This window comes from Vulpes lagopus, chromosome 7 (assembly GCF_018345385.1).
Source record: "Vulpes lagopus strain Blue_001 chromosome 7, ASM1834538v1, whole genome shotgun sequence".
Taxonomy (NCBI): Eukaryota; Metazoa; Chordata; class Mammalia; order Carnivora; family Canidae; genus Vulpes; species Vulpes lagopus.
The window spans coordinates 39,084,971-39,102,247 of NC_054830.1; the positions used below are offsets into that span (position 1 = coordinate 39,084,971).

Consider the following 17,277-nt stretch of genomic DNA (forward strand, 5'->3'; position numbering starts at 1 on the left):
CCACTTAGTTTTTGTGTAATTTCTGATTGTGCTTTGCTTCCTTTCCTTCATTCCTTCACATCTCTATTAAGATGCTAGCAAATATTTATTGAGCCTATATTCTCTGCCAGGTTAGTTGCTGGGAATGGAATGCAGTGGTGAGCAAACAAACCACAGTTGGTTATAGTATTTATTATTTTAGCATTACAGTATTATTTCATACAGTATTTTGTTTGCTGCTTTTATTGGCATTTGCCTGTATCAAATATGTTGTCTTCATTTTTAAAATTAGGGCTAGGGGGAACTGTGTAAGTGTAGTTCCTTTAGAGAGTAATTTCTTTCAGTTGATCTTTAAATTAGTATATGCTATGAGCCTAAGGCTAATCAGATATAGAAGGGGTCAACCAATAATAATAATTTTTGTCATATATTTGTTTTTAGATTTTGGGTAGGGAGGGGAAAGCTTTAGTTTCAAGAGATAATAGCCTCATAATGTATGAAGTGCTATAGAGGTTGATTGGATTAGATGGAGATAAAATTGAAATTGCTTTAAATTTCTGCTTTTCAAATTTTTCTGCTATGTATATATAAATTCCAGATATTTCTGAAAATTTTGACATAATCACATATATATATGTATTTAGGTTTTATTTATTCATGAGAGACAGAGAGAGAGAAAGAGAGGCAGAGACATAGGCAGAAGGAGAAGCAGGTTCCTCTTGGGGAGCCCTATGTGGGACTCAATCCCAGGACTCCTGGGATCACGCTCTGAGCTGGAGGCAGACGCTCAACTGCTGAGCCACCCACGCCTCCCATAATCACAGATCTTATTAAAATTAAGGTTTGGCGCACCTAGATGGTTCAGTTGTTTAAGCGTCTGACTCTTGGTTTCAGCTCAGGTAATGATCATGGGGTTTGTAAAATCAGGCCCTACATCAGGAGCCCCATGTCAGGCTCTGCACTCAGCACGGAGTTGACTTAGGATTCTCTCCCTCATCTTTGTTCCTCCCCCAGTTTGCATGTTCTCTCCCACTCACTCTGAAATAAGTAAAAACTTGAAAAAGTTTAACCTCAGAGTCTCTGTCACCCAAAAAAAGACATTTTAAAATTGAAACTAAGATAAATTTTATTCATTAGTATGTTTTTTTTTTTTCTGTTTTAGTATCTCTGAAATCGAATGTCTTTCAGATACCAGTAGTAGTCTAGGATTCTTAAAATCTTGGAGAATCTTAAAATTGATCCTGATTTAGATTTGATGAATATAGTGCAGTTAGCTCTTTGAAGTTTTAGGAGAAGCACATATTTAAGTATTGGATAGCTAGTGCAGTTTGGAAGTATCATTCATTCTTGAAAGAATGGCTTCTGAGTATTCAGTGTAAGGTTGAATTAATTATTGACTTGTATAAAGTCAAAAGGTTTTTTTTTTTTTTAAGTCAAAAGGTTTTTTTTTTTTTTAAGTCAAAAGGTTTTAAGAAATACAAGTATTTAGTTTTTTATATTTAGTTGGTAGTCTTCAAAAGTTCAGGTTGTTATAAGGTTTTTTTTAAGAGGGGAAGGAGGAGAGAAAGCAGAGCGCACCTGTGTGCGGTGCATGAGTGGGTAGAGGGAGAATCTGATTCCCCACTTAGCAAGGAGCCGGATTTGGGGTTTGATCCCAGGACCTGGAGATCAGGACCTGAGCCCAAGGCAAATGCTTAACCTACTGAGCCACTTAGGTGCCCCAGGTTGTTTTAAGGGTTTGTGGATAAAATCATATCCTTAGGGGATCCCTGGGTGGCTCAGAGGTATAGCACCTGCCTTTGGCCCAGGACGTGATCCAGGAGTCCCGGGATCAAGTCCTGTGTCGGGCTTCTGGCATGGGTCCTGCTTCTCCCTCTGCCTGTGTCTCTGCTTCTCTCTCTCTCTCTCATGAATAAATAAATAAAATCTTGAAAAAAATCATATCCTTATTTATGACTTTTTGATATTTTGCTTTTTAAAAATTTATTGTTGAACAGTATAAAACTTAAAATTCTAGAATCGTCTTAATGGGATGAAGATTTCTAAGTGTGCTGATTTTTGAAATTACTGAATTTCTTATTGATGTTAGGTATAGAGTATTAAATGCGGCTGGATATTTAAAATGTAGTTTTTATTAAAAAGTAGGATACCTGTGTAAAACAATTTGAACAGTGCATTTTTTTCTTAAAAGAAGTGACAGTTCCTCCATTTTTGTGCCCCAGAATTTGCTGAATTTTTATATTCACCAAGTAAAATACAAAATGGAAGTGAGAATTTAGTGGCTTAAAAAAAAAAGCTACCAGGAAAAACTAAAAAATAGCTGGGCAAACCTTGTGTTCTAAGGAATTAAATTCATATGTTTCAGGAATAGTTGGAAATGAAATGCCAATGTCCTTTTAAAAATACTATTTGGATCAACTTTGCTTTCTAGTATTCAGTTTGAATATTTTTATTTCTCTCTCAGAAAATTTTACCATCAGTAACTTAATTTTTCCTATTTTATAATTTCTGACTTTTATTTATTTTTATTTTTTATTATTATTTTTTAAAGGAATTATTTATTTATTCATGAGGGACACAGAGAGAGAGAGAGAGGCACAAACACAGGCAGAGGGAGAAGCAGGCTCCATGCAGGGAGCCTGATGTGGGACTCGATCCTGGGTCTCCAGGATCACACCCTGGGCTGAAGGCAGCACTAAACCTCTGAGCCACCCGGGCTGCCTTCATTTCTGACTTTTAAATAATTACCTTTTTAAATATTTTCTATTTTTTATACTCACATCAAAAAGAAAAACTTTATAGATATGATTGAAATGTACAATCTCCAGACTTACAAATTCATAAATATGTACATTTCTAATTTCTGACCTAGGAAAATCAAGCTTTAGGTTGCTGTAGGAACATCATAATATTTTGAGGACCTTAGGTATTTATATTGGTAAAAGATAAAATTGAAACTATAATGAAGGGATGAGCTGCTAATAAAGAAGAAAATTAACAAAGTTACTTTATAGTAGTGATATGTCATAAAGAGATTGGCAGTGTATATAACAATATAGAGGGTCTTTGACATTCTGGAGAATTACATGCAGAGAACAAAGCTAAAATCCCAAATCTCTGAATACCATGGATAGTCTGCTGGACTGAAGATGGCTCATTTGGGAGTGTCCACTTAGACTTGAATTAATTTATTAGAGTCGCACCATTTTAAATATTAAAATATAAGAAGTCAACTTTGAAGTTGTAATTTGAAAATCCAGAAAAGGCTTTTTTCTCAGCTCAGATTTCTGCTTAAAGATTGAGCATTAAAGATGTAATCCTCAAAGAATATATGACTTTTTGAAAGAATCAAATTAATTTAAAACTTTTGCTTGCAAGCAGAACAGACTGATTTTGGATCTCTCAAGCCCAGAAGAAGATAAGAGAAGAGACAAAGATTTATTTGAAGGATACTGAGGTAGAACTTAGCATCACGGGTTGAGTTAAACTAACCAAGCCAAGGATATGAGAATGGGCTACCTCAGGCTGGACTAGAAGTTGCTGGATGTTTCTTTTAGGTTCCTGACAAAGGGGTGATTTAGTCCAGTAATTTCCAGTCTGTGTTCTCCATATTTCACATTTCTGGGGGGGAAATGTCCAGTTGGCTGGCCCTGAGATTAATCCACTTTTTGCAAGGGAGGAGGCAAGTGATGTGGACAGGGAAACAATTGATTCCTGGAGGATCATCACATACCTTTCTAAGAAAGTGGGAACTGTGAGCTGGGGAGCCAACCTCATTAGTATGTGCTGTAACCAGCATATATACATGCATATACGGTGTCCCTAGTTCATACAGATAAAGTGTTAAAGTTGTTATACTAAAATGGTTAAGGAGATTATAACTGTGATTTGTAAGAAAGAACCCCTATTCTTTTATGTTTAGAAATTTTTCATTTTTACTAACATCTCTGAATTGTTGAAATGCTTATAAATTGATGCCTAGCTTTTGCCTACGTTCCTATCATAGTATTTCTGTAACGAAAGACAAGTTTTTTTCCCCAAGGAAAAATTCTGTTGGATGATGCTTAGCTTCATGGAACCTCACAAGTGGAGAAAAAGAGTCTAGAACCTAGTGATTATGGTCTGGGCAGAATATAATAGTTGCTTTAAGATAATAATAAAGTACTTCAGGAGCAGTAGAGTAAGAAGTTGTTTTCTGAGGATTAGGGAGAGCTTCCTACATGAAGTAGTTTAGCTCAATCCAACTAGAGGGGAAAATGAGGAAAGGAATATCAGGAAAAAGTGTGTGGTATGAAGGTACATCTTGCTGATACTACATAAAATTTTAGAAAATTTTAGAAAGACCTTACAAGTTATTGAAGGTTTTTTTTTTTTTTTCTTTTAGCAGAGGAGAGATAAAGCAGAACTTTGCCTTGGGGAGCTGGAATCTAATTTAGGTGAGCTAGGGAAAACACTTAAGAGACTATTATGGGAGTTTAGGATAGAGGAAATGAGAACTTGAAATAGGACATCATTAGTGGGAATCGACATGAAGATTCTCAAACATTGGGTTACTGTTCTGTAGACATTATCAGTCATTCTCATCTTGATTTTCTTTGTAGGCTTTTCTAAATAGTTTCCTAAACTTCAGTTTTACTTGTCCTGTTTAGTCTCTAAGCTGTGTTATTAGCAGTGGTCTTGCTACAGTGTAAATATGTTCTGTGATTAAAATTTAATGCACCTTCCTCAAGTTGAAATTTAAAATCTTTATCACAAAAAAAAATAAAAATAAAAATAAAATCTTTATCACGACGTTTTAAGATGTATATTATAGGATTGTGCCTCTGCTTAAAACTTGCGCTTCCCCAGGTTGCTCCCTTTTTTTCTGCTTTCCTAAACTACTTAAAATTCTCTGGTGAAGCCTGCTCTCTCACCTCAGTGACTTTGCACATACTCTTCCTTGCTGGAAGAGAGGCTTCTCTTTTCCTTTGTGCTCATCTTTTTAAGATATATATTAAAAGTCTGGATGTAGGCAAGTCTTGTTTCCACCATTGGATGTATAGATTTTGTTTGCTCTCCTTTTTTTTTAGATTGTGAATTCCCTGAGGGCACCTAGACTCATTTGTATCTTTTCCTACTACAGAGTAGCTTCCAGTTGCATGTTTCCCTGCCTGCCCTTCTTCCCCTCCCTCCCTCCTTTTCTTCCTTTTCCTTCTTTGTCTGTAGCTAGATGTCATGACTTTCTAGGAGTATGGATTCTGAAGCCAAAATGCCTAGGTTAAAATCCTGGCTCTGCCACTTACTAGTTGTGCAACCATAGGCAAACAAAACCTCTTTGTTTCTTAGTTGCCCACTGGTGATAAGATTGGTGAAATAATACTGCCTAACTCATAGGGTGGTTGTAAGGATTGAATTAATATGTCCAAAGTGCTGAGACCAGTGATTGACATTAGTGGTTACACATTTGCTCCAATTTCTGTTATGCGTTGCAGTTCAAATATGAATCTGTATTCCTATTGCAAAAACAGTTGCACAATCAGTACTTCCCAAATCTGTTTGGTAACTGGTATTTTCCTGATTTTTTTTTTTTCCTATTGTAGGTGGGTTGTATTATTCCCACCAAAGCAGGCTTCAGGATATTCACCAAATAATTAAACACTTTTGTCAGACATATTTTCTGATAGTTTTGATATATATGGACACACACACATATATATATTGGTGAACAAATGTGTAGACATATAGTAAATACAATAAATTATGTTACTTACTTGTAAAGGCAATAGAAAAATGAAGGTAGGCAAATGAGCGTTAAGGGTGGAGGAACTTGTAATTTTAAATACGGTAATTTAAAATACTCAGCCTTATATAGTAGAAGAGCATTCCAGGCAGAGGAATCTTCCTGCACAAAAGTCCTTAAGAGTGTGTCCTGCCTTTTCAAAGGCTAACAAGGAGGTCACAATGGCTGGAATACATTGACTAGGGACAGAAGGTCAGAGAAGTAAAGGGGATTAGATTTAGTTTATGTAAGACATTGGGGACCATTGTAAAGACTTTGGACTTTACTCTGGATGAAGTCAGGAGCCATTGTGGAGTTTTCTGTAGGTAAGTGACATTAGGTTTAAGATGATTGTTTTAAGAATGGCTGTGCTGAGAATATACTTTAGGTAAAATAAGCTAGAAGCAGGGTTTGTTGAAGATGAAGATAATGATATTATTGAAGAAAGACAATGGCTCAGGTAGCTGGGGGTGGTGAGGTTTAGTCATATTCTTTATATATTTTGAAGGTACAACTTCACGGAATTTCCTGTAGATAGGCTGTGGTGTATGAAAGAAAGGAGTCAAAAATGACTCAAGGGTTTTGCCTAAGCAGCTAAAAGAATTTCATCATACCTGCAATGGGAAAGGCTGTGGCAGGGGCAATATATAGAAAGATCAGGAGTTGAGTTTTGGACATGCTGAATTTTATATTAATGTGGAGCAGGTGGATGGATGAAAGTGAGATCAGGAGACATAATTGGCATATAGATGGTATTTAAAATCTCCAGACTGGAAAAAAAAAAAAAAAAGGGATCCCTGGGTGGCACAGCGGTTTAGCACCTGCCTTTGGCCCAGGGCACGATCCTGGAGACCCGGGATCGAATCCCACGTCGGGCTCCCGGTGCATGGGGCCTGCTTCTCCCTCTGCCCCTGTCTCTGCCTCTCTTTCTCTTTCTCTCTGTGTCTATCATAAATAAATAAATAAATAAATACCTTTAAAAAAAATAAAATCTCCAGACTGGATAAGATCCCCAAGTGTGGACAGAGAAGAGATAGTCTGAGTTTTGGATTGCTCAGAATTAAGTTTGGGAAACCTGTAAAGGAAAATGAGCAACAAAGGCCAGTTTTTTAAAGAAGACCCAAGAAAATAATTAAGGAAGAATGGTCATCTATGTGAATACATTTTATAGGCCAATTAAGGATGAAATGTGTGAGAATTGACCTTTGAATTTAGCAATATGAGATCATTGATGAGTTTTATTAATAAGAGTAGATTAATTTTAGTGGTGGGGCTGAAAGCTTGATTGGAGTGGATTTGAGAGATAATGGGAGGGAGACACCTCTTAAGGAATTTTCCTGCTGAGGAGAGAAATAAGAGGGATAGGTGGATAAGTGGAAATTTTTGAAATAGGAGAAATATCAACATATTTGCATGGTAATGGAAATGACTCATTAGAGATTAAAGAGTAGATATAGATGTAGTTGACAACATAAAGAGGAGAATTACACAAGAAATGCTCTGGAGTAGGTGCATAAATGGAGAGATTCTTAATAGATGAAAGAATTAATAGTTTATATGTGATTACAGGTGAGATTTCAGAATGTGTACCTGATCCTGCTAATAGGTGGATAAATGTGGTAGAACTCTGGAAATTTCACTGCTTTAGTTTTATAAGTGAAAACAGGAGGCAGAGTCATTGAGTGTGATGGTGAGGAAGAACTCAGTGGGGGTTTGAGGAGATGATATAAAGTGGTTATCTACAGGAGTCTGAGAGTAACTAAACTGGGGAAATATTTTACCTGTCAGCTTTAATAGTGTACTTGAGTCTAACTAGCATGGTGGTTAGACCATATTTATTTTCTACAACTTTCATATTCTCTCTCCTCTGTGCATTGCCATATGGGCACAGATTTGGTGGGGATTACATTTAAGCAGTGGAGTTGATTTTGTGAGTACTATGAAGCCAAAGAGGGAATAGAGAGTCAACTGTATGCAAGGGGGTGATTATAATGATTATTAATTTTTTATGATTATTAATTTTAATTTTAGCTGGATAATGAAGGGAAAGGATATAAAAGGGGATGAGAGACCGTAGAAAAGTGGAAGGATCAATGGATTGGAGATCCTGGTGGAGTCAAAGAATTTTTGGAGCAAGTGCAATATATTTTCTAGTTCATCGAGAACTGTAAAAAAGGTTTGACAAAACTAGATAATCTGTAGGTGTTTCTTCCTATTCTCTCTTATCTATTAGCTGCAATACTCTGTGTATTTTTTTTTTTAAGGAAATATTTTGTTAGTGGTGGAGGGAGGAATATTGGGTAAAACATTTTCTCTACTCTAATGAAGGGAATAAAGAAGTATTCTTAGGCTCAAGAGATTGCCTGAAGTTCTTATAATCTGTTGTATGACAGTACATAAGGTAAGCCCAGACATTTTATTATGGCCTAACAGAGGTCTTGGCTTACTACTATAAGTCTTTTTTTTACTAATGCCACCTGGAAAGCTCTCTGCATAGTTCTACTGTGATATTCACAGATGTTCTCCCTGTCTTGAGTTTGAGTGTTTACTAAGTGTGACTTATTTTGCTGACAAGCACTGTCTGCTTACTCTGTTAATTATCACAGTTCTGTGAAGTAGGTACAGTTATTTCCATTTTTATAGATGGGGAAACAAAGGGATTATTTTAGATGAAAAATGAAAAAGTGACTGAGCTGAAATTTGAATTTAGCCAACCGTCTAGCTTATTTTCTTGGTTTTATCACATATAGGTAGACATTCTTGGGGTGGGGGGGTATCCATTTGTCGTGGTGTTCATATAGTTCTTGGACCAAAGTATAAATTGTCGTTGTAGTAGATGCGGTGCTTTTAATGGTCTGTTCTTCATCCTTTTGAGAGTATGTAAATACAGAAAATGCTTTCTAAGTAATTATATCTTTAATTAGCAGTTTTAGAGTAGCAAATAACTCTGGGGCATACTTTAAAACATGAATAAAAATAATCTGTATATGACATAGCACAAAAGAGACACATACCAATCTACCCAAAGCCCTTATTGCAAATACCGTCAAAGACTCTTTGAGCCTCATCTTCATACTCAAGATTTTCTGGGATGAATTCTGTATACAAAGTATACAGTAATCTCCCACCACTCGTGGATGTCTAAACTCTTTTTTATATTTCGATAACAGAAATTGTAAAGCCTTAACATTTACATACTTATATTTCAGTCTTTAAGAAAAAAAACCAAAACCCAGGATGCCTGGGTAGCTCAGTCGGTTAAGCCTCTCTCTCATTTTTTTTAAAGATTTTATTTATTTGTTCATGAGAATCACAGAGAGAAAGGCAGAGACATAGGCAGAGGGAGAAGCAGGCTCCCTGCAGCCTGATGGCAGGACTCAATCCTGGGACCCCAGGATCACAATGTGAGCCAAAGGCAGATGCTCAACCACTGAGCCACCCGTGTGCCCCAGCATCTGACTCTTGATCTCAGTTCGGGCCTTGATTTCAGGGTTGTGGGTTCAAGCCCTGCATTGGACTCCAAGCTGGGCCTGGAACCTACTTTAAAAAAAAGAAAAAAACCCAACAATTAGAGATTCTTTGATCTGTACCACATGAGTTTGTCTCTGGGTCAGTGTGGAAAGATTTTTGCTGTTTTTTACCTTTACCTTTCTCAGTACATAGATTACACTTGAAAAAAATTAAGGTCACATCTCACAGCACATTTTCCTGTGGAAGTGAGTCGTGAGATAGATTTTAATGAGTGTTTTATTTATTTATTTTTTAAAATTTTTATTTATTTATGATAGTCACAGAGAGATAGAGAGAGGCAGAGACACAGGCAGAGGGAGAAGCAAGCTCCATGCACCGGGAGCCCGACGTGGGATTCGATCCCGGGTCTCCAGGATCGCGCCCTGGGCCAAAGGCAGGCGCCAAACCGCTGCGCCACCCAGGGATCCCAGTGTTTTATTTTTTAAATGAATCCTCTGCATTTTAGAATTTCTCTCTACCATTAAAAAATATGTATATGCATATTATTTTATTCTTTAAATTTTGTGAGACTTTGACCTTGCAGTTCTCTCTTTCCCAGCCTTGCTAATTTTCAGGAACCAGTGTAATCCTCAACAAAAGGAATTGTGTTTTGCAGTGGTACTCGATGTGGGGGGTGGGGGGAGGGTACCATTTTCCACCTAGGGTCCTTTTGCCATTGTCTGGAGATATTTTTGGTTGTTGCCACTCGAGGTGGGAGTGCTACTGGCATCAAGTTGTAGAGGGCAGGGACGTTGCTCAACATCCTACAATGTACAAGACAGTCCACCATAACATAGAACCCTCTAGCTGAAAATGTCAATAAACGCTAAGTTTGAGAAATTTGTCCCACTAATTAAGCTTCTTTTTCTTTTAGGTCCTATACTTTTCCACTTTGTTTTTCCATATTCTACTCATCCTTCTACATCTTTCTATTTTTCCATATTCTACTCATCCAGCTTATAGTTCTACTTAGTCCTGAAGCCTTTCCTAGATAGCTCTCTAAGCCTTCATTTTGTATTTCCTTTCTCTGGGTTCTCTTGTACCATCACTAAATCTCTACACCTAATGGTTTATGCTGTCCTATTTGTTTATTGTCTTTGTATCTTGTTTTATAAACTCATGTTATTAGTGGAGGATCAGGGTTCTGAGCTTCCTAATTGCCGTTGACTCTGATTAATAATGTGAGTTGGTAGAATGCAGAAAGGGCCCAGACTCTACCTATTTTCTGGCAAAGGTGACACTGAAGGAATGGACCAGTGCCTGTGGATGGGAATTTGGAATTGCTGTCATATGGATTGTATGGAAAGTGATAGTAGCAGTGGTGAAAGTGGTGAGAAGAGCTACTCCCTTCGAGTAGGAAACAGAGTAGATCCATCTCAGCCACTAAGCTTGTGCTGTTAAAAACCCCAGGACCCCCTGAGTTCTGAATTGGTTGTCCTCAGCCTGAGCCTTGCGGTTAGAGGAGATGTATCTTTGGTTCAGTTGTTTATGAGGGACAAGAGGGCTCATGTTGGTATATTAGTAAATTTTAGAAAGATTTTAAGTAAGGGACCAAAGGTTAGCTAAGAGTTAAGCATAAGCAGGCTAACCAGAACACACTATTTCTTCAATTTTTTGCTTTGGTAGGGAGAGATGGGTGGGTAGAGGAAAAGTAACTTGACTCTTTAGACATGTTAGAATCCTTATGCATATGTAGGTTGCCAAAGAAGAGACTCAAGTTCATGCTGAGGTATTAACTGAATGTATATTTTACCTCTTGAAGCTCTTTTCCATCGGATTGGATCCTTGATGTGTACAACTATCAGGAAATATTTTAAGTTGAAAAATTCACTTTCAGTATTTGTATTAGAATTTTATTGCTTTGGAGCAGGTAAAATACCTTGCCATCTTCAGATAAGAGCTTCTGAGCAAGAAAATGTGTAACATTTCAAGGATAGTTTCAAAGTAGGAATAATTAGGGCAGCCCCAGTGGCGCAGCCAGCGGTTTGGCGCCACCTGGAGGCCTGGGTGTGATCTTGGAGACCCGAGATTGGGTCCCACATCAGGCTCCCTGTGTGTGGAGCCTGCTTCTCCCTCTGCCTGTGTCTCTGCCTCTCTCTCTCTCTCTCTCTCTCTCTCTCTGAATAAATACAATCTTTGAAAAAAAAAAGTAGGAATAATTAGACAAAAATTTTAGTGTCACTTTAACATTTATATAAAAACAATAGTTAAAGTTATTTTTTTTAAAGCAGTACAAAATGGGAATTCAAAAGTTATCTTCATACTTGTGTCACATAGTAATTTGCTTTCTCCATGATATCATAAGAGTAAGAAAAAGACAATTTTAAAGGGATGGGGATGGTGCTGTGCTTCTTAATGGAGGACAGTTTTTGTTTTCTGTGTAACATTTGGCAATATTTGTAGATGTTTATGGTTGTCACAACTTTTGAGACAGTGGGGATTGGTCACTACTGACTTTGGGAGGTAGAGGCCAGCGATGGTGCTCAACATCCTACAGTGCACAGGACATTCTCCTGTGACAAAGAATTATCAGGCTTACAATGTCAGTGGTGCCAAAGTTGAGGAACCCCAGAATGAGAGGGTTGCAGAGGACCTATTCAGGTACAAAAGAAATCTCTTGTGACAAGTGAACACAGGTTAAAATATTCAATTTTACTAGCAGTGAATGAAATGCAAATTGAAGTGTTTTTCTACTATTAAATTGTGACAGGAATTTTGAGAGAATTTAATACTTGAATGATGGAGGTGTTTCTATACTGATGACACTATAACGTGGTACAGCATTTCTGAGAGATTTTTGAAAGTACACTTAGAAGTTGATATTTATACTTTAGACTTCGTAATTCCACTTAGGAAATCTATCCTAAAGTAATAAACAGATGCCTCCAAAGTTTATTAGGATGTTAACCACAATTATTTTTAATTGTAATCAACTGGAAGAAAACCTAACTCTTTGAAATGGTGGTTATTAAATAATGGTGCAACTAAATGTGTTATAAATTAAAAATCCTACTCTCAAAGACTACTGATGATGTGACAATAGCCATAGTGAATAAAGAGGGAAAGAAAAGGGTATCAAACTAGAGCACTGTATTTTAAATAGAATTTAGTGAAAGATACACTAAAATATATTTTAATGATAATTACTGGGCAGTTTATGGGCAGTTTTCATTTTGTTTCTATTTTTTCTAATTTTTAACAACTGTACTAATATCAGAAAAAATTATTTTTACACTCTAGCAAAATTATGTAGTAGTCCTATCATTTCTTAGCGTATTTCCTGAGTAATTTGTCCTTTCCCATATACCAGGTTTCCTTTTGTGTTCTGTTTCTGGGCTCTTTGTTCTTAGATATATATGTATTTTTTTTGTTCATTTAACTGATAAAATATAATATGGTATAATCAGGAAAAGGGAATATCCTTGATTGAGGGCTCTGCTTACAGAATTTTTCTGAACTAGTAATTTGTATTTTAAAGTTCTTAAAAATGCTGTTGATATGTAAACAATTCACAGTGTGTTCTTATTTTTGCCACGTGTTTTTGCTCATGTAATTCAGCATTCAGATTAAATTTACTTGGTTTCGCTCTTCCCTGTCACGTAAAAGTCCTGACACTTTAAATCTCCTGATTCAAATAACTGCCTTTTGAAGATTTTATAAGCCTGTCACCTTGCATGAATGATTAGCCCCCTTAAATTTCTTTTTGTTTTTATTCATTCATTCTTTGCATATTTCCCATTGATATTTGCAAATTGTATAGTGTTTGCTATCCCCTAGAGGTACTGTGACTGTGATCTCTTTTGTTAGCTTCCCCTATAGATTTTGTATGGAAAACAATGGGCTGAGTAGAAGTAATCTTAATAGAATTTGGAACTGTAAGAGGCAACCACGTTAAGGTGGTGGTTGTCACTGGCCACTAAAATGTTCTAGAACCAGCTGAAAAAAGATTTTCTGCCATTGAGCCTCTAAAAAATACTTTAACTTGAGAATTGTGAGGTAAGCATGTTTGTTTTAGTATAGACTGGTCAATTCCTATGGAGAAAAAAAGTCAGTGTGTAGTATTTCATAGGAGGATATCTTTATTAGTGATAGAGTTGTGCCTTCCCAAAGGAGAAACTGCATAAAGGAAAAGATGGAAAGGAAAGAGAAAAAGCAGAGGGAGGTGAGACTACTTTTTAAAAATTGAGTAATAAATTTCAGTAAGATAATGAGTTAATTTTAGCCAAGTAGATTAAATTATGAGTATTTTTTGGAAATTTTTATGTGGAGAAATTGATTTTAAAGTTTAAAGTGTATATTTTATGAGCATCTTTTTAGAGTTATTTTCATTTGAAAAATAAGGCGTTTTTGGTTTATTTCTAGTTTTTACTCAACTAATGAGTACATTACTAAGAAAATATTTTTTTTGCCAAATTCTTAGTTGATTTGCTCATGGCCTGTTTTTGTGTTGAAATTATGTAATATTCAGGGAAGTATTTTCTGTATTTGTTTTTATTACATAGTTGTGACAAAAAGCTGCATCTTTTACATTTTTGTGTAAGTGGTTTTTCATCTATATATGGTGTAGTCACTTCTGAATTGCATCTCTTGGATCTAGTTCAAAATAACTTTTTGTTATCTTTGAAATTTAAGTTACAATGTATACAAAATTCATTGTAGTTTAATGGAACTTAATTCCTATCCAAGTTAAGATCCCCATAGTTTGCTTACCTGGGCTATCTTTCCTCATCTAGCTGTTCCCATTAATGTGTGTGGCTGTTTTGTGTCTGTGTCTTTGTGGGGGTTTTGTTTTTGATAGCATGGGTGGATTAAAAAACAGTTACTGGGGGCAGCCCCGGTGGCGCAGTGGTTTAGCACCGCCTGCAGCCCAGGGTGTGATCCTGGAGACCCTGGATCGAGTCCCACGTCAGGCTCTGCATGGAGCCTGCTTCTCCCTCTGCCTGTGTCTCTGCCTCTCTCTCTCTCTCTCTCTCTCTCTCTCTCTCTCTCTGCATCTCTATGAATAAATAAATCTTTAAAAAAAAAAAGTTACTGGAAAGGTGGGGAAAAAACTCCTCGGTGTGTAGAAATCCTAATTTGTAAAACATTATTACTTAGTGGCTTTAATAAAACAAGAAGAAATTTTAATTTAAGAAATGAAAAGTGAGGGAGGGATGCATGCACCTGGGTGGCTTAGTCGACTGAACATCAGACTCTTGATTTTGGCTGAGGTCATGAGATAGAGCCCCATATCAGGATCTGCACTGGGCAGGGAGCCTGCTTAAGACTCATTCTTCCTCTTCCTTACTCTGTTGCACTGTGTCCCCCACCCCCGCCGCCACTTATGTGCGTGTGTGCACATTTGCTAAAAAAAAATTAATTAAAATTTAAAATATGAAAAGCATAAGACTTCTCTTTCACTAGTCTTCCGTGGTGTGTTTTAGTTGAATGCTTGTGGGGAGTCCAGTGAAATTTAGAGATAAATTTTAGTAACCATTGGTAATTGTATGTTAACCAGAAATTATTATTAGGCATGTCAGAAATTAAAATGGGCTGCCTCTTCACACAAAACATTCCCAAAATAGACCAGGGAATGGAAGGAAGAGATGATCATGCAAATCAGCTTTTAATAATCATCCTCACCAAAATTTTTTAATATTAATAAAATTTATATACCATATAATTTACTCATTTAATGGAATGGAATTGTCAAGTCACGTGTTAACTCTATCTTTAATTTTGAGGTACTGCCAAACTATTTTCCTACAGTGACTACACCATTTTGCATTCCCATCAACAATGTATAGATTTCTAATTTCCCTACATCCTCCCCGGCACTTGTTATTGCCCCATCTTTTTTATTATTCCTACCTTAGTGGATGTAAAATGGTATCTTGTGGTTTTGATTTGTGTTTCCCTAATTGGTAATAATGTTAAGCATCTTTTAATATGTTTATTAGCCATTTATCTTCTTTGGAGAAATGCCTATGTGAATCTTTTATACAATCTTCCACACTTCTTTAAAATTTAAATTCAATTTGCCAGTATTTAGTATTAACACCCAGTGCTCATCACATCACGTGACCTCCTTAATGCCCGTCACCAGATCCCTCCTACCCACCTCCCCTTCTGCTACTATTTTTTTCCCCCAGAGGCAGGAGCCTCTCATGGTTTATTTTCCTCTCTAATTGTTCACCACTCAGTTTCCCCCCTTCCCTTATTGTCCCTTGGACTATTTCTTAATATTCCACACATGAGTGAAACCTTAATGATAATTGTCTTCTCTGATTGACATGTTTCACTCAGCATAATACCCTCCAATTCCATCCACATTGATGTAAATAGTAGATATTCTTTCTGATGGCTGAGTCATATTCCATTGTGTATATATATCACATCTTTTTTATCCATTCCTCTGTTGAGGGACGACTCTGCTCCTTCCACTTTTTGGCTGTGGTGGACATTGCTATGAACATTGCTGCTGTATAGGTGGTCCGTTGTTTTACTACATCTGTATCTTTGGGGTAAATACCCAGTGGTGCAATTGCTGGGTCATAGGGTGGCTCTATTTTTAACTTCTTGAGGAACCTCCAGCTTTTTCAGAGGGGCCACACGAGCTTGTATTCCCACCAACAGTGTAAGAGGTTCTCCTCTTTCCACGTCCTTGACAACATTTGTTTCCTGTCTTGTTAATTTTAGCCATTCTCATTAAAAGAGTATAAAGTGGTATCGTATTGTGGTTTTGATTTGTATTTCCCTGATGACAAGTGACAGGGAACATTTTTTCAAGTGCCTGTTGACTATGTCATACTTTTCTATTGGGGTGTACATATACATAACATATGTATACATAACACATCTTGCCATTTTTTTTTTTTTTACATCTTGCCATTTTAAGTATATAATTTGGTGACATTAAATACATTCACAGTCTTTTTTTTTTTTTTTTTAAGATTTTATTTATTTATTCATGAGAGACAGAGAGGCAGAGACATAGGCAGAGGAAGAAGCAAGCCCCGTGCAGGGAGCCCAGTGTGGGACTCTATCCCGGGACTCCAGAATCACGCCGAGCCAAAGGCAGATGCTCAACGGCTGAGCCACCCAGGCATCCCTCGTTTTATTAAACTTTTAAGTGAAATGCTTTTTCGTTTTACTGTGAATTTGTGATGAATGAAGAAGGTGGATGACTGCTACTAACAGATAGGAGTTTGGTACTGATGTCTTGATTTCTGCTAAAGTGTCTTCATTTTCCTGCTCCTGTTCTTGCACCATCAGGACAAATATTAACATAGTAAAAATGTCAACTCTTATGAAAATGGCTTATGAAATGGCTTTGGCCTCTTACACTACACTTTGAGAATTGCTGCACTAGTTTATAGGATTGTGGATGGGAGGGAAGAGTGATTTCAGATTAGTACTTCTTTGTTTTGCTTATAAGTAGTCACCCGTGTTAAGATTTCTCTGCTGCCACTAATGTTTGTTACTTTCTCTTTGGGTAAATGGTTGGCATTTCTTGATTCTTGAATCTCCTAGAATTCAGGCTATTCAGACAAGTGTCATCACCAAATTTTTTTATATTAGTGGTAAAATGTAAGAGGACAGGGTTAAAAAGATGTTTATATTAATTTAGTATGAATAGATACTAAGAGTATATAAAGAAATAATATATTTTTACTTTGCAGATCATGTTGAATAGAACCCATGAAATAAACCTTTTTAAGAGACATAAGATCCAGAAAATACTAGCTGAAAGAAAAAGAATGGAAGATTATTTTGCTATTTAACATAAATACACGACAAGAAACCTTTATTAGTTTATGTAAGCATTAGCTTGAATACTGAGAGCGTAGGGTCTCGAGTCATTCTGACTTGTCTATTTTAAATGTGAACTTGTGCCAATTTCTAATAACCTATTGAAGATGGGACAGTAACACCTCCCTGGTTAACTTTTTTAGGAGTAATAGAGTTGAAACAAAATATTTTTAAAATGCTAATAATTGAGATGTATATACATATACATACATAGTGGGCTTTCAGCCACACGGTTGTCC

General features: G+C 36.6%; 1 protein-coding gene across 1 annotated transcript in view; it reads left to right on the forward strand.

The window, feature by feature from the left end:
• The window catches only part of PPP4R2 (protein phosphatase 4 regulatory subunit 2), a 50,956-nt gene that overhangs the window by 19,100 nt on the left and 14,579 nt on the right, over window positions 1-17,277 (forward strand). The gene's annotated exons all lie outside the window — the stretch shown is intronic.